Source organism: Nipponia nippon, unplaced genomic scaffold (genome assembly GCF_047370975.1).
Source record: "Nipponia nippon isolate SJK-2023a ecotype South Korea unplaced genomic scaffold, ASM4737097v1 scaffold_8, whole genome shotgun sequence".
Classification (NCBI taxonomy): Eukaryota; Metazoa; Chordata; class Aves; order Pelecaniformes; family Threskiornithidae; genus Nipponia; species Nipponia nippon.
Genome location: NW_028262402.1, coordinates 11,221,511 through 11,239,582, shown reverse-complemented (window position 1 = coordinate 11,239,582; position 18,072 = coordinate 11,221,511). Strand labels below are relative to the sequence as shown.

Below are 18,072 nucleotides of genomic sequence, written 5' to 3'. Positions count from 1 at the left end.
GAAAGGTACTCAAGAGATTTTTCTACATATACTAATACAATTTTTAAATCGTACTTTCTTCTAGGCTGCAAAGGTGTGCCCTACCCTGGACTAAATCACAAGCTCCAGCTTCACAAAGATAATCTGTCAAGGAGCATGTACTTCTGAAGCCCAACAGTATGTTTTTTTCCAATACAGCCCATGCAGCCTTCCAAACATAACAGATGAACATTCACTAGGTAATTAGTACCTCAAGCTTGAAGACAAGCTGAACGAAAAAGAACAGTTTTAAGACTACAATACAGACAATCTAAGTCTGAAATTTTGTTTTGAAAAATGCAATTAGACAATATAATGGGTCAGCATGATGGCTCTCTTCTCCTGCTGCATCTGGCCACAGGTATCTGCTGCTCCTGTTGCTTACTTTAGACCAGTTTCAGCAATCAAACACCTCTGTAAAGCCATTAGACTCGCTAACCTAGTAGGAAGTTCACACACTCAACAGTACCTTGCTACTGAACAGAAGCTCAACCAACTCAGTGAAGGACACAAGAGACTGATGTGTAGAGGTACAAAACTGCACAGCCAGGAATGGGGCAGGGGAAGAAATACCTGGTAGTAGAGATGACGACCTTCCTAACAGCCTGCGACATAATTTCAATGACTGCTGTTTCACAGAAGGTTTAGTGTATTTCTTAAAAGACAGCACACTTGTTCTCAATGACCTCCATAGGCTAATTGCCACCCAAACATCACCAATAACTATGCTTCTGTTTGAAACTGTTACATCTGCTTTCTATTATCATACATGGTTTACTGAATAAAGTGCATGGCACCTAAAGAATTACTCAATGAATAAACACAGAGACAATAAGGAAGTGTGACACACTACATGCTTTAAACTGGAATCAAGGCCCTGCTTGTCATAAAACATCTCTGTATTTTTGTACTACTGAAGAGGACATTACCATCCATTGTTATAGTCCACATCTTGTCTTAATTGAAAATAACAAAATTTAAACATGTGGTCAATGAAGAGTATAAATTCCCACGCAGGCAATTACATCCATGTAATCTGGAAAACAAAAATCCTTTCTAGGAAAATGCCATTAAATCACTAAGTTAGTTAAGTAAAACAGTTATTAGAAAAGTCTTGGTATGTTAAAAGCTAAACAGGCTAGTAAGCTTAGAGGGAAGATCATAAAGCATATGAAAACACTGTTGTAGTTACATTAGTGATGTTCTACATGAAGTCTGATTAAGTAATAAACCTACTTGAAGTATGCAAATCTTACCTGTGTGTCTGTCATGGACTTCTGTGACCTACAGTTACCTGAGTAAACATTTTTGCAAAGACAGTTATGACTTATTAGTATGTCTCCTCCCATTCCTAACTCCACTGTACAAGGCAGCAATAGGATACTAGACACAGAAATAGCAAAAAAATGTCATCTTTCCATACCTACAGGGTACACTTATTGTGTATAAAATACCCCACTTTGAACAGCCAGAAGTGGATATTATCCATCTTTTATTAAAAAGCTTTCCTAAAATGTATGCTGAGCTTTTACATGTAGCTATACTCAAAAAACAGATAAACAAATAAACAAGAGAGAGAAGAGTGGATGAGGGGTAACTACAATGAAATGTGTTCAAACAAAAATGCTCTGTGCAACAGATGAAGGATAATGCAGCTCAATAAACATCCTAGGAGAATGCACTGGTAAAGACATTTGTAGTATTCTGAAGGTGTTGCATATTTAATATTTAAAAATATTCTCTGCACCTTTTCTTAGAAAGAATCCTTCTACTCATTCATTTAAGGTAATGAACATATCATCGATTGAACACTAGAACTAAATATAACAGGCGAGCTAAATCTGATCAAAATAAATTAATCTATATTTTTGGAACATAGCCAAGTACTTTACTACTTACTAAGAGTTTCAGAACTCCTTTGAAAGTACGGCTTTCAGAAAGCTCTCTAAGTAACCCAAATCCAAACCAATTCTACAGCACAGACTGGTGTGTAACATCTCCTCTTCTACTTTCTCCCTATGCCGAAGAGGAGACATTGAATAATAAGTAGCTTACCTAAGGTCACAGGGAGGGACAGGTGTTCCAGTCACTGGCTTTATCTATGATCATCAGCCTAGCTTTTAACTACTTTCTTACTAGTGTGCTTTTATTTATGCAACTATTTAGTTCAAACATACACATTTTTCTTCACTGAACTATTTCAGCAGTGGACCACAAACCCCTAGAACCCCAGCGACAATGTCTAGGAAGCTACTCAGAACTATGCTCAGAATAACAAGCTCAGCAGCAGCAGGCTTGATTTCACTGCATTGGTCCTGCAGCAGCATTGAGGAAGCATTAAAATGCCTGCATAGCAAAAAAAAAAACCAAATATTTCAAATTAAGAATTGCCAGAAAGTATACAACAGTTAGATAAAAGTTACTTTTTTACCTTTTAAGAGGTCAGGGAAAACAGTTATATAGAAATCTCAAAACACTTTTGAAAGAATGTTAAAGGCCCAGAAGCAAAGCAAACAACATGTTATAATTCTTATGCTTTTGCCTACTCTTCCAGGGCACATTAGTTGCTCCTCGGGAATATACCATCCCATTTTTATTGCTAAATAACCCCCAGGTATCATGATCATTTTAAGACAATTTAACCACACTCCACTGCTGAAAAGCATTGTTCTACTCTTCCCCTAAGCACAGTGTCAGCAATTTTGCTCCTACAACTGTGGGTGGGGTAGGTAGGATCGACTGAACACTCTTGCAGTTAGTTTCCATTTGAATCGGTGAGCTTAAACTGTGAAGAAGCAGCAGCCCAAACTCCTTTACAACTTTGTTCTTCCCGTGGTTTGTGTATGCCTTTAACTGTGTTATTACTTTTGTGTATGTCATTCCAAAATAATCGATTAAAAGTAAAAATAAAAACCTAAGAAACAAGTAGCAACTATCTGTTTTGTTCACAACAGACTGAAAAAAAACTGTTTAGCTGGTATGACTTATTAAGAAAAGTTAGATACAGATAGTTAATATAGCTGATCAGTGTCCTGTTCTTTAGAAAGCTGTTTTTTGTAATTACAAGATACCAGAGAAAAGTAACCACTGCTACTTCCCTATTCCTCACACTTGAGTTATTGTTGTCTCAAAATCATAACTAAATTCATCTTAAACACCAGAAGACTTCCTGATATTTTATTGTCTTAAAATAATGTTTCAAAAGTAAAGATGCTACAAATGCATGTAACTCATATTTCTAACCACAGAACTTAGCATAGTCACTACTGAAGCATAAACAATCCTATTTTCATAGGACACACTCTGCAGATGCAGTTGGTACACTAAGTTTTGATACACTGCATCAGCTTTAAAAATGTATTTAATCTAGTTATGAGACTATTAAAAAGTGAAAAATTACCACAGGAAGCAAATTCAGTCTTGTTGATTGTACATAAGTAAACTGGACGAGGAAAAACTCTTTTGCAGGTTCAGTGACTTTTTTTTTTTGTTTAGGAAAGAACATCTTCAGAAAGGTTATTAAGACAGCATCTGCAAGTCTTCTGAACAAACAGGTTGAATCCCCTAACTAACCTTGAATATCTTTATCTTGATCATGCAGAAAAACACCCTACAGAAAACACGATGTATCACTGTATCAGAACTAGTGTTCTAGATTCTGAAAATCATTTACATTTTATAAGCAAATACATCTATTTGATTCAGAAGTACAGTGGCAAGACAAAAAGATTCATTTCATTAGCTGGAAGTCATTCACAGCTGATGAAATAGTCTGCTGTTTTCCAGGTAATTTCTGTATTTCAGGCCAGCACAATAAAATACCACTTATTTCCATTGCAAATACTGTTTCACATGTTGAAACTTCTCCATTCAAAAGAAACTGACAAAAGGATGTTGAGGTCAGTAGAAGACATCTCCTAAAATACAGTTAACAGAGAAACCTCTATCTCATCTTTTCCCTTTAAAAGGAAAATTGCATTACACCTATCTTGGATTTTAACATCCCAACGGAGCTCAGGATAAAATGCATCTGCTAGACATTTATTAGTTTCAGAAAAGATGTGAGTCTACAGTGCAGATAAATTGTTTATCCCTGTAAGTAGTCATAACCCAGGTGGAAACAGTTAATATACTTAACAGTGTGCTTCACTTACGATTATGCTTAAGAACATGCAAAATAAAGGATAATTTTGCAGTTATATATTTATAACTACGTATGTACTTACAAAAGACCTTACATACAAGATGCATTAAGAAAAAAAATCTTTGATTATATTCCAACTCCTTTTACACACAGCACATCGTTTTAACATCCATCAAAGGTTTGCCAGCAAAGTCAACAAGGAAGCCTGAAAGCAAGCTCTGTAAGAGTTTCAAAGCAAACCACTTGAAGTATCACTCATAGAGATTTTAATGAATCAAACGTAAGACCACTATATTCAGAGTGCGCTTGTAAATAATTTTTTTTTAAAGAAAAAAAAGCACTGGGAGCTCAGTCTGCCGCTAATCTGCTAACCAAGCCAGTAGAAATGCACTCCAGCAACCTGCTTCTACAGAACAGCAAAACGAACTTACTCACTTGCTCCTACAAAACCAGCTCCGCGCTCGGCCGGACTAACCACCGCCAGCACCGCCGAAATCGGCGATTAGTCTGGAAGCCAAACAAGCCGGCAGCAACACTTCTTCAGGAGGAGAGGGCAGCCAGAGGTCTCACCGCTTTTGCCACCCAAGAGAGACGCTACAGGAAAGCGAGGGGCCCTTGCACCGCCGGCCGCGTCGCGTCCTCTCGCCCCACGCTGCCGGCGGGGCCGGGGCCCGCGCTACGAGGCGTTAACTCCCGCCCGCCTCCGCCCGCGGAGGGGCGCGCAGCCCCCGGCGCCCTCCCGCCCTCCGGCCAGTGGAAGGAGCGCAGCGCGGACCCGCAAGGGGTGCAGGACGGGCGGCCTCGCTCCCCGCCCCTCCAACCACCGCCGCCCCCCCGCCGCTGCCGGCGGAGGGAGGAGGAAGCCGGTTCAAGGCCGCGGCCCAAGGGGGTGCTGCGGCCGCCACAATCGGCGCCCCCCACCGAACGGCGGCCAGGGACAGCTACCTACCGGCCCCGCGAAGCCACCCCTGCGGAGGGGCTGAGGGGAGCCGGCTCCGCCGTGCTGACGGGGAAGGGAGGCTCGGCGGGTCGGCGCCCGGCCGGCAGAGTCGGCGGCGAGCCTTTGACTTCTGGGCACTGCTCCCTAACCCTGCGCTGCCGCGGGAGCTGCCAGATGGGGGCCAGCCGGGGCGGGCGCAGCCGGCGAGGTGCGCCGAGGCGGCGGGCAAGCGGCGGCAGGGAGCGCCCGCCCCTTCCCACCGCGGCAGGAGCCCCGGGCGGCGGGAGCCCCGGGCGGGCCGCGCCTCCCCCCGGATGCGGAGGAGGCGCGTGGGAAGGGCCTCAGGGAACGCTCGGCCAAGGCGACCGGCGCCTCTCACCCTTCGCGCGAGAGATTGACAGGCCCCGCCGGCCACTCGGGAGACGAGAAGCGAACGCCAGGCCTCGGGAGGGGGCGGGGCTCGCTGGTGGGCAGAGGAGGTAGCCAATGGGGGAGGGGCGGGGCGGGGCGGCGGCGCGGGCGGTAGGTCCTGTTGCCGCTCGGTCGCGCCTCGGCGCTGCGGGGCGGATAACGGTCACCCCGCGCCGGGCGGGGATGGGCGGCGGCGGCCGAAGGGGTCCGACCCCCGGGCGCGCTAGCCCCGCCGCCTTCCCTCAAACCTTAGAGATCCGGTTCAAAGGAGGCGGCGGTGATCCCTCCGCCTCAGCTGCTCGCCTTCAGCCTCGGTGAGCTGATGCTCTGGGCCGCTCTCCTTAGTAAGGGGCAAAGGTGGCTGCTTAAAATGGGAAGGGCTGGCTTCCAGAGATTGCCTTGTGCCCGGGCGCGGCTGAGTCAGTTGCAGACCACAGCCGCGGAACGCCTGGAAATAGAGCTCTGCTTGATCCTCTGCTGGGCACCGGTCCCCAGAACGCCAATATCCTTCGACGTCGGACGGCTCGCATTTCGTCGTTTCTCCAAAATGCTGTTGCCCGCGTTGTACCCCCCACGCTTGACAGGGCTAACACCGCTTGTTTGGCACTGTAGTTGGAGGTGGGTGAGGTTCCACACTTCACGCAGGCCTCGGGCGTTCCCCGTGTATCCGTGCAGCAAACGGGGAAATCAGAACACTGCTCTCGCTTGATTGCTGCGAGAACTACCTTGTAAATGTTGAAAAATAGACTTATAAATGCCATATAATAGACTTTGTGCCAACACATGTGCAAGAGAAAAGATCTTTAGGCCCTTGTCTTGTTCTCTGATCAGGGGAGAGCAGCATTTAGGCCACTGAGGGCCTAAGGTTTTAAGTAAAAGGATTTTTTTTTTCATTTGAAAACTTAAAAATAGCTTTAAAAGTTTATTAACAGCTAGTTTTACAGTCACTATAAATATAGAGGAGAGAGGATGCAAAGGATAAGTATTGAAGCTTCTGACAGATGCTGAGTATTGCTTGCCCAATTTTTTGCCCAATTTTTTAGGGAAAGTTTGCATCTTTCCAGAACCTCCTAGAAATCCCTGCAGAACAAAGAATTAAAAGCAATATAGCTGCAAGAGACTTTAAGAAGTCATTCACTCAGTCGTCTTTTCCCCAACTGTACATTTCCTAGTTTCAGCAGACATTTAATGACCTTTGCCGGAAAACCTTCATAGACAACCTGTGCTGTTACTCCCATTAAGAAAGATTTTGCTGATGTTTAACTGTGATCTTGTCACTTAAGCCCATTGATAATTATCCTGTATTTGTGCTAAGTATTTTGTGGTGTGCTGGTATATAAGGCAGACTTCAGTAATGTCATTGCCATTTATTCGCAGAAATGTGTAACTCCTCGTTTACCACATGGAGCGCAGATTCACCTTCAGAACATCTAACTTTCTTCCAGCTATTCACCTGGTCTTCTCTAGCATCATACAGGATGCAGTCTTGGAACAATGCAGAGAGGTTTGTGCTGTTTTGCATTAAACATTTCCCCTCTGTAAGAGATGGTTTTCTTGAAGAGGAGTGAGGATATACTTAGTTCCAATTAGTATTGCAGGATCCTGTCAGACACTTAAGCAGTCCACTCTTACAAGTAACTAAGCAGAGACAAAAAAAAAGTCTTGCATTACTGTGATTCCAGATTTGCTTTGTAGAATCTGTCCTCCAATTTTCTATCAACTTGAATCAGAAATGGACACCTTCTCACCAATACTAATATTGCATTTCCTGACCTTTTCTAAACAGGCTGCTGTAACCTAATAACAAGTGGAGAGTTATTTTTTATGTAAAAGCTGTAAGGTGTTTTTCCAGTTAAGTCACGATTTCTGACTTTAAAAAAAATTGCAATTCATTTGCCTTTAGTTCAACTCAACAGACTACTTAATAACCTGTAATTGTAGGATTTAGGTAAAGAACATAAGGCAAAAGGGAAAGATGTCTTCCACATCTCAGAATTTTAAACAAAAAGTGCATCTGTTTAGGGTGGTTAGAATTACAGTCAGTCAGGCTGCAGTGGTGAAGAGGATAATTGCTACATGTAACATGTGTTTCTACTCTTAATCATTAAGAACAACACAGACATACCATGCCAGATGTCAAGTACATAAAATAGGAAAGAAATGCTATGCCTTCGACTTTATAGTGTAATCTACCTTGCAATGTACATGCATGAATGCTGCTCCAAGTGCAGGAAAAAGTACTTCCAGTGTTTAATCCTAGACTGAGCATTATTGCCTTCATGGAATCCTTTGAAAATTCCTGCACGCAGAGCAAAATAACAAAGCTTGCCAGATACCGTGCCTCTTAACTTTCCACAGTTTCTCATTTTTAAAAAGTACTTTATCATAAAGTTGACAAGATATTTAATTCCCTGTGAAATTTCAACTTTCATTTTAATATTCATCATTTGGCACTGAGATTTAAACATCAGTTTCCAGAAGCCTACACAATTTCATTTATGCAGTGTTTTTCTGATGAACTTATTCCTCCATGACATGTTACAATATTTAATTACTAGATACTAGTAAATTAAGAACTTGCACTAAAATCCCCATAGGCATAACTTCTGGGTTTTAAGTATTACAGTTCAGATTTTTGTAAATAACTTAACAGCTCTTCCAGTTTGTTAAGATCTTTGTTCTTTTCTCATACATGGAAGAAATAATCATATGATTCCTCCTTCCATCCAATGTTTTAAACTCATATTCACTTCTAAATATTGGTCTTTTTTCCACTGTCATGACTTGAGCCAGTCAAGCTCATTTAGAATGATTCTCTCACTGCAGTATCTCAATCACAGTCCTTTCAAATTTCTGCCATTCAGGATCCTGTAACTTAATCCATGTACCTAAGAAGATCTTAACAACTAAAAATAGAGCTAAACAGCCACTAATGTAAGCTGCTGCAGTAAATTAATTCTTTCTTATGGATCACCTAAACGCTGTTTGACTAACGTTTAGCTTAAGTTTTTTGTTGTAGATTAAGAGCTCCCAGTGTGTGATACAAAAATTTCTGCAACACAGTAAACTACAGTCATGAGCCAGCACTTAGCCAACTTTTAGCCCTGTGTGGAGAGGCAGTGGAGGGAATCTGTTCCTGGCTGCTGTAAATGTGTGCCTACAAACACAGAAAACAAACAACACAGTGTACGTTTCATTTGTTCTAAAGTTCACGCCGTTTGGCAGCACTCACTGTTTGTGAAGGAGAAAGTCTTACCTGGCTGGACTTGGCAGTATGCGTTGCAGATTGGGGTCGAGGTACACTTGTAGGTTCCAAAATTTCAGGACCACAGGGAGCCTTGCATAGTCCTCTTCTGAATGCAGAGAGCACAGCAAGGAACCTAGACTTGTTAACACCGTGTGAGAGAAAGGTGGGGCTCGCCTTCTGCTGTGCATGACTGGGGCCCAGCAAAGAAGCAGGAACTTGCGTGATTGCTGGTGTAGTGCTGTCATTGCTAATGATGGTGGCAAAAAGCATGCCCAGTTTGAGAATCCCTGTAAGACAGCATCCTCATACATCATACAACATTAAGCAGTTGACAGAATGTCATTACTTTAAATAAAAAAGCAAAACCAGGCTTCAGCTGTTTATGTCCTCGGACCCACATACAAGTGTTATACTACTTTCTCTCCATAATCCTGAAGCTGTTGGTTGACCTGACTTCTCAGGAGTTTGCCGTTCTCAATTTTTCTTCAGAAGAACTCCTTATAACCTTGGGGGAAGTACTCTTACGTGAGGGAGAGATGTGAAAAAGTGCTGTGCTTGGGCTGATCCCTTCCAACCTAATGGACAACAATGAGCTTTTAAAAGCTGGTGGAAATCAGTTGCACAAGAAAAGCAGAAAGAGGACATGTAGATCTTCACCGGTGCCATGCCTCAGCTGCATCAAAATCTATTTTAGTACAACTGGAGAATTAGCCCATTAAATTGTAAATTATGAGTCATGTCAAGTGAAAAGACCACATGCATGAGAACCACATGATAAGGTACAGAAACACTTTGGCAGAATGTCAGAATTCTCAAGTTTGAGATAGTGATAAGTGTTCTGATTGTTGATCTAAGGCTGCTTCATGTACAGAGAGGATTTTGTTTGTTTTAAGCATTTAATCATAGACCCGCTTCAACCAATGGTAATCACTTTGTCATTTATCCAAGAGGTTGAACGGAAGTTACATATTTTTTCATTTAGGTAAAAGTGATAGTTAAAGCTTGAAGTTTAGGGAAAAGAAAAATAGATAGAAAGATTTCTGCAAAATTTTTAAGAGGTATTTGAAAAGGTTTTCTGCCCCATGTGCACTTTCAAAGTTAAGCTGCTCAGTAACTGTTGAAAATAACACTAGATCCTTGTGTTAGAATATTTAGAAATAAATGCATTGATTTTATGATAAAGCCACTTCTTTATTTTCGTTCTATGATTCCAAGTGTAATTAATTTAATTTAAAGCTGATACAGACTTTTACAAATGGAGCTTTCTTCTATTAATATAAAGAGGTTTTTTAGAGTAACTTTTTTTTCAGTAGTATAAACTTCCTTATATTCTCTTTACCCCATTTTCTCTTTTCAATGTTTTAGAAATGTCTCCATAACTCTGCAAGTTGAATAAAAAAATTAAAAAAAAAAAAACAAACCCGAAGAAATACTAGTATGATGTAAACATTTTCAGTATTTTTCAGGCACTGCATCTTTGTGTTTGTTTTCCTCTCTTAATGTAACAGTCAGGGAGTACAAATAAACTATTTATGTGTTTCAAGCTATTCCGCAATATTTCCACTTCCTTTCATAACAGCAATTAGTCAAGTGCCAAGGTTTTTAAAATGCTGCATTTGCTAATATATCACAAACTACACTATAAATTGTACTTGTTTTTTATGCCAGCTGCTAAATGATTCACAATCTGGCTTCACCAGTGTTTGCAGCTCTTCCTAACCCTTTCCCTTAAGGAGGAACAATGAATAGACCTTTGCCTGAATCTAGACTTTTACCCTTCTTACCCCCAATACCCTGCCCTCAAATCCTGTTCTCTAGTTTATGAATTGTTTGAATTCTACCTTAGAAAATCAATCGTGAATTAGTCACCAAGCACTAAATCTTAGTGCACAGAGAGTACTAACAAGGCGACTCTTCTGCAATGCAAAATTTACATTTTCCAACCATTGTTATAACTGCTGTTCCTTAGTAACTGCCTTGCCCCGTCTGCCCCCTAATCATTTGCAGGTTATGTGAACAACAAAGTAAAAAAAAGGAAGGTTTATTAGAAGCAGATGGTAAAAATGTAGAATAAACTTTTTTTTTCTGTAGACACTTCTGCCTCGCTCTCATCATCTCTTAGAGCTGTTGCTCTTTCCCACGTCAGATGATGGCCTTCAGTGTTTTCCAAAGGAAATCCACCACTGTCTGTATTCTGTCTGCTTCCCATGAAACTCTCTCAGTCTGAGAGATGAGACAAAATGTTTCATAATAGCACCAAGTTAATTTGTGTGCTATTGTATTGAGTATGGTCAAAGGTCACCCAATATAGTAGGAGATCATTTAAATGGAAAGTATGTGGGGGAGCAGAAGTGTACTCAGATGAGGAGACTCATTAATTAGCTTGCTGAATCACTGCAGCTCTTTCCCAAAGCCAATTATTTTTCTTTCAATGTCATATAACATTATCAAGAATATCATGTTACTTATTAGGAGATCACATATTCTGTAATCTCTGTGAGCCAGATTTCCTGCGCATGTCAATGGCTCCCTCCATTTCAACACAAAAACCTCCTGTGTGCTACCTTTCCTTAGGAATCTTTTGGAGTCCTTATCTGCCATTAATTCTGTGTATACCCTAATTTTGACTATGCAAAATCACAATGGCTCCTTTTGTCCTTTACCCTTACATACCAAAAGCTATGTCATTTGTGTTCCTTATTTACATTCTAGGAGTAATTTTCCAGCCTTGTTCTACAGACCGTGAGTATATTTCCATTTTGCCCTTTCTATAACACCAGTTGTTTGATTAATGGAAAATGATGAAGGTGCTCGAGTCTGTCACTCTACTAAAGAAACAGAACAGATTATACAGGCTTTGCGTTTTCCCCTTTTTGGCTTTCTAGTTGTCTACCCAATCAATAGCATTCTGCCCATTGACGCTAAAAATTTTTCCTGAAATTGAGGAATTGATCAGACACAGAGCTACATGGCAGAATTATGGCTGTGCTACCTAGACAAAATGGTTTTTGTACAGTAGAAGCTAGAGAATTCACTGAAGATGTGTGTCCCGTTATACTGGCTTTTATGAAAATGGTTGGGAATGCATATTTCTCATTAAGATGTTAAAGAGAAGCAATTCATATCTATCATCACCTAAGTCTTGATTTTCTGTTGGAAATAATGAGTTTTACAGTAGTAAAATTCATATTCAGATTTGTATTGCTTTTGTTTGGCTTTCCAGATATAAATATTGCACTGGATTGATCATGGTATCTTATGTTGAGATCAATGAACTATATTTCACAGACAGGAAATCAAGGCAGAACCTGGCCCTAAAAAAAATAACTTTGCTGCTAACTTGCATTGAAAAGGAGATTCTCTTGGCTTTGTTTATGCTTCTATCTATGCTATTGATTTCTTAAGAGTTTCTTCCACTAGTTATCAATTAGAAAGCTTTGAACTTTTATTTTATTTGAGTATTAACCCTAAAGAAATCCTGTGTATCTTTTTGAGATATGAATATTACATTTCTGGAAATTGGATTCACATGGATTTGGAGGGCAAAATAAGATTTCCTGCTCCATCCAGAAATAGAAACCATTTACACCATCAGGTGGAGCATAAGGGATGAGGTACTAATTGCTTGGCTTCCTTAACATCATTTCCTTTTCATTAATCTAATAAAAGTCTGGTTTTAAAGGCTCCTTATGTGGTCTGTGTTACTGCTATTATACAATTTTCTCCTGAAACTCACTAATGATGTGCTGAAAACATGGCTATTTCCACAGAACTTGTCTTCTTTATTCATGGAGAGTAATAGTATAGTCAGTAAAATGCTAAGCTCAGGGGATGATCATTACTGTGACAAGATCAAGGACATTTCTGTGAACTGCTTTTCTGTGAAAATCCTTGTATTTGTAATCTACAAATTCTGGCAGCTGCTATACAAAAAAAATGGATTGTGTGCGAAGAGTAGAGAGATAAATACAACGTGAGCTTTTTTTTACAAATATGTTGCTATACATAAATTATTAGACATTCTATTAAAAAAAAATTTTTTTGGTGGGGGGGTGTCCCAGGAGTTTAGGTATTACTTTAAGCAATTAAATTGAAGAGAGAATTTTTTGTCAATCTAAAATCACATAAGCAAATTTCTAGTTCTACAGATCACATTTTATCCTTAGTTATATTCTGTCTGTAACGGTTGCAAAGGTAAAATATATCCTGATTTATGTTCCTATATAAGCAAATGCAGCATGGGAGTATAACTGGCTTGAAGCAGCTAGTGAATCCCTGAACTGACTAGCTTATATATTTCTTAATTTTCCCTCCTTTGCTTTCTGAAGACAAAAATGTATCACTGCCCAGAGGTATCATTGGATGCTTCCCATTTTCATCTGGAAAAAGAGGTCACTTTTACAAAACTTCCCCATTCTGATAGGAAAATTACTTTGATAAGATACATTGCAACTGCTTTGTATTCATAGCAATCCCATCTGAAGAGACACTAACAAAAAGATAACATCAGAGTGACATAAGGACATACTGAGGGATTTCCACTGGAACCAACAAGACTGGAAGCCTGCAGCATGTTTGGAAACAGGCCCTTGCCCTTTACATGAGAGCAAATGCAACCAGTGTTCCACAGCTACCTCGTTATTTGTTCAAAGGGCCTGAACCATCAATGCCCAGGGATTAGTAAGAACATAGCAATCACATATGAGACTGCCCCAATGTACCTTCTTAGTCCCTGGTTACTTTCAGGTCAGGGAATTCCTTTGCTTTTTCTCTTTAGTAACCCTCAATAGATTTCCTTTACAATACTAGTCCGGGCTCCACTTGAACTAATGTCAAGTTTTTGCATTGATAACAACAACCTTTAGTGAGGAGATTCACAGAAAACTTAGCTGCTGTCTGAAGAATTTTGCTTGTTTTGAACTTGGCTTCTCCTGGTCTTGGCTCTTTTGTTAGAAGTCCTGCTGAATTTATGCCACCAGTGATTTTGCAACCTCTGCCATAACCCTTACTAAACTGTCTTTTTCTTCCAGACTGAAAAATCCTACTTTATTCAGTTGTTCCTTGTAAAGAAGCTCTTCTGTGCTTTGATCATCCTTGTTACCCTTCTCCGAATCTTTTGTAGTTCCAATGCATCTATTCTGAGATAAGGGGATCAGAACAATCCCATTGTTTTATTTCATATTGCTTTTCAACTAAATCCTAACATCCAGTTTTCTTTTTTGGCCTCTATAGAGCATTAAGCTGAAGTTTTGCACAGATATTTCATAAACTAATGTCCAGCTCCTGCATAGTTATGATCAGCCCACCATTTTATATGTGAAGCTAGGATTGGTTTTCCCACTGTTTATCACTTTACATTTGTCTGTCTTGGAGTTCAACTGGCATTTCAACTGCTGTGTCATTTCATCTTATAAGGTGCAGTGTTGTCCAGGAAGTTTTAGCAGTAGATCATCTAAAAAATCAGATTGGTACACATTTCTAAGATACATTTAAAACACACATCAATCTTTAGTTTGTAGTTATTTTTTGTTTTTAAAAAGTGAAGTGGCATTATAAGATAAAAAAGTGAATGACAAGACATTTATCGTAAGAACATTGGAAATTCTTTCATATTAAGTTTGGTACAGGAAGTCAACATACCACTGAAGATTTATCTCTGTGCATCTGACTCAAAAAATTTACTCTTTTCAAAGAGTAAGCAATTTACTCTCTTCAAAACACTGCATTGAAGTTAAATTTTTTCCATTCAAATTGGCCATAAGTCCATATTTTTGTTTTTCCATGTGGCAAAAGAATACCCCACGGTGTAGTTTTAGGTAGAATCCACACTGCATAAAGGCATTTAATGCCAGTTCCACCACATACCTTAAGGTGCAAACTTCATGGACAGTAGAACATAGAAGCTATCTTGGATGTGGCTCGCTAAAGTTTTTGAAGGTGTTGAACTTGAGCAATAATGAAAATAAGTGTTAGAACAAAGAAAATATAGGAAATATTTTCTGCTGGGAGGAGAGAGAGAGGAAAAGAAGGAAATGGTTTAAGGGGTCTGGACCAACCTACTTTTGTTGGCAGAAAAGCATGGCTCATCTGTTCTTAGTGTAGTTAATAAAAGCTCTGGCAGTATTAAATGTATGCATTCTACTTGTTTCCCCCAGAATCAGAAATACCAGAAGGAGAAAAAAAAAAAAAGTGTAAGGATCTGAGTTACCAAGCCATCGCTGGAGTTCACAAAATCTAAACAAGGAACTATATGAATAACCACACAAGCTAAACTGAATACTGTACACTCCTGAATTAAACATAATGAACTATCCTTATGCCTCAACAATCCCTGTGGACTCCAGAAGAAAGGGAATGAAGAAAAAGGCTTGGATTCTATCAGGACAAATCTGTAGCTGAAAATAGATGTCAAAGGAAAAAGAGTGGAATGACTTTAAAGGACCACCTCAAGCCTTGAAAAGGTGTCAAGAGATAACATCCTTCTATTTTAGTATTTTCTGATACTTCCAGTATGCATTTGTGTGGTTCTCTCCTGGGTTGTGACATCCTCCAAGTTTTATGATCTGATCCACTTTACGGCTGTTTATTCCTAATATTTCACAATAATTTCACAATTTTCTTTCCAGTTGTACTTTTAGTAACATTTATAATTATCTGTCAATAATGCTGTATTTTTCAGCAATATCAATTTAAATGTGCTGAGTTATCTTTCCACTGTAATTTCTCTACTGCTATTTCTATTACAGTAATTTCAGGGACTACAGCCTTGTAGAGATGTAATTTGTAATCTATATAAAATTTATTATGCATTCCTATCAAGCCATAGGCTGTAGCACTGCTTGTGATATATGCCACATTGTATATTGATAAATGTGTATTTTACATTTATCCTGGTAGTTTTATTTCTGCTATTATTATTATTCAAATTATATAGACTTCCATATACTCTACACAAATTCTATTTTTGTAGAGTGAATTCTCAATTATTTCACTAGTTATGTGCCTCTTATTTTTTCTCTGGCAAAGCTAACATAAGTGGAACCATAAGAATTTGTAGAAATTATGATGTCTTTTCTTATTCTTCCTATTCAGTTAATATGCTATCCATTCTCAGGCAGCCCACTGTAAAAATTTTTATAGCAACTCTTAGTAGACTGCTTTCTCAGTTATTTAAATCATTGTGACAAAAAACCAAACCAAACTAAACCAAACCAAACCAAACCAAACAAAAAAATCAGCTCAGCAATTACAGCATGGGGAAATATTTTTTGTGTCCATACACAACATTGCCAAAATTAAATAGTGTTGCTTACCCAATGTATTTTTAACATTCAGCCAAAGGATAAAAGAACTGAACATTCTTTTATTCTCCATCTGAACAGTACTACTATTCAAAGGAATCATTTCCCCCCCTCAGCTTTGGAGACTTTTTAGAAAAATATACCAGCATTTTATCCAACTTTGTCTAACACTGCTTTTTCACTTCCAATAAATTGTTCCTATTTTTGTGCACTATACTCATGTAATTTCTTGAAATCATAAACTAATTAAATTTTGAAATCATAAATTTTAAATTGTCAATACACGTGTTGTAGGCATCTGACAATTAGACACAGTTAAATTAAAAAATAATGCTCTAAGAGGTCCTTAGAGATCGTAATTTCCAACTCCCTGTTTCAAGATTATACCTACATTAGTTCAAGCTGATGCTTGTCTAATCTTTTCCTAAAAGTTTTCCAATGGCCATGTAATGAGGAATATAGGCCAAAAATCACTCTTTCCTTTAGTACTATGTCAATCTATAAATTCTATACTATTGAAAAATTAGGGACCATCAAGAAAAAGCTTCATTTTGTTTATGGGGATGATATTTATATTGTTATGTTGCTTCCTAGCTCTATCAGAAAAGGATAGACCTAGAAGTTAAGTTTAGAAAAAGTATATAATCAATAGTTGCAGCTGAACTTCTATGGTAAAAAACAGGAAGATGGAACTGAGTAAGTTAATACTGAAGTAGCTTGGTCTGAAAGAAATTGATGTCCTGATCTAAAACCCTTTTAAAGTCAATGGACAAACTGTTGAAAGTTGAAATGCTATCAAGCATTGCAGTGTATGAAGATGTAATTAATTTATTAGAGTAATTTTATATTTAGATGTAAGCACCCAAAAGATATGGTTGAAAAGGCCTACTTACAAATACACATACAATCAAAAATGTTCCAAAACAGTAAGCAGTAGAAGCACACAGGAAAGTGTAAACTCAACAATCCAGAAACAAAAGGAAAAGACAAGACAAAGTGCTGCCAATCAACTTGTTTTTACCTCTGCGCAGTATTACATTAAAAAAATAAATAGTGGGTTAACCTCCAGAGAAATTATGAAGAAATAATTATGTTGACTCACTTCTCTAATAATTTATTCCACCTTTCACTAGAAAATTAAATATTTTTCTTCATGTAAAATCATTTTTCTCCAGAAATATATGTGATTATTTTGTTTTGTCATGGAACGAAAATGTGAAATAGTCATCAGTTATAATCTCCTCTATCAGTATATCAGTTTTTTTGAGATCTGGAGGACATACATTTCTCTACCATGCAGAATGACTGTGAGCCAATTGTAAAGTTATACGCATTCTCACTATTGAGAAGAAGTCATGCAAAAAATTTAAGACCTGAACACTCTCAAGCATATGAATAGCTTTTCTTCCTGCGCTGGTTTTGGCTGAGATAGAGTTAATTTTCTTCATAGTAGCTAGCATGGGGCTATGTTTTGGATTTGTGTTGAGAACAGTGTTGATAACACAGGGATGTTCTTGTTATTGCTGAGCAGTGCTTATATGGAGTCAAGGCCTTTTCTGCTTCTCACCCCACCCCACAAACGAGTAGGCTGGGGGTGCACAAGAAGTTGGGAGGAGACACGGCTGGGACAGCTGACCCCAACTGACCAAAGGGATATTCTGTATCATATGACATCATGCTCAGTATATAAAGCTGGGGGGGAGAAGAAGAAAGAGGGGGACATTTGGAGTGACGGCATTTTGTCTTCCCAAGTAACCATTATGCGTGATGGAGCCCTGCTTTCCTGGAGATGGCTGAACAGCTGTCTGCCGATGGGAAGTAGTGAATGAATTCCTTGTTTTGCTTTGCTTGTGTGTGTGGCTTTTGCTTTACCTATTAAACTGTCTTTATCTCAACCCATGAGTTTTCTCACTTTTACTCTTCCAATTCTCTCCCCCATCCCACTGCGGGGGAGTGAGCAAGCGGCTGTGTGGCGCTTAGTTGCTGGCTGGGGTTAAACCATGACACCTCC

The 18,072-nt window shown here is 39.3% G+C and overlaps 1 protein-coding gene and 1 long non-coding RNA gene across 12 annotated transcripts in view; one reads left to right on the top strand and one right to left on the bottom strand.

The window, feature by feature from the left end:
- The window catches only part of CSNK1G3 (casein kinase 1 gamma 3), an 85,027-nt gene extending 79,513 nt beyond the window's left edge, over positions 1-5,514 (bottom strand). For 7 of the 11 annotated variants that reach the window (XM_087741985.1, XM_087741988.1, XM_087741992.1 and 4 more), the window contains exon 1: positions 5,112-5,514. The gene's annotated coding sequence lies outside the window, so the exon portion shown is untranslated. Of the gene's footprint in view, positions 1-4,593; positions 5,082-5,111 lie in introns of those variants that run through there. The other 4 variants (XM_087741982.1, XM_087741995.1, XM_087741983.1 and 1 more) reach the window with 3 other exon arrangements.
- A 134-nt stretch (positions 5,515-5,648) lies between these two features.
- Positions 5,649-17,789, top strand: LOC148050449 (uncharacterized). Its single transcript, XR_015701052.1, has 3 exons — positions 5,649-6,131; positions 6,891-7,017; positions 14,916-17,789. It is a non-coding gene; the product is annotated as an uncharacterized LOC148050449 (long non-coding RNA).
- The last annotated feature ends 283 nt before the right edge of the window (positions 17,790-18,072 follow it).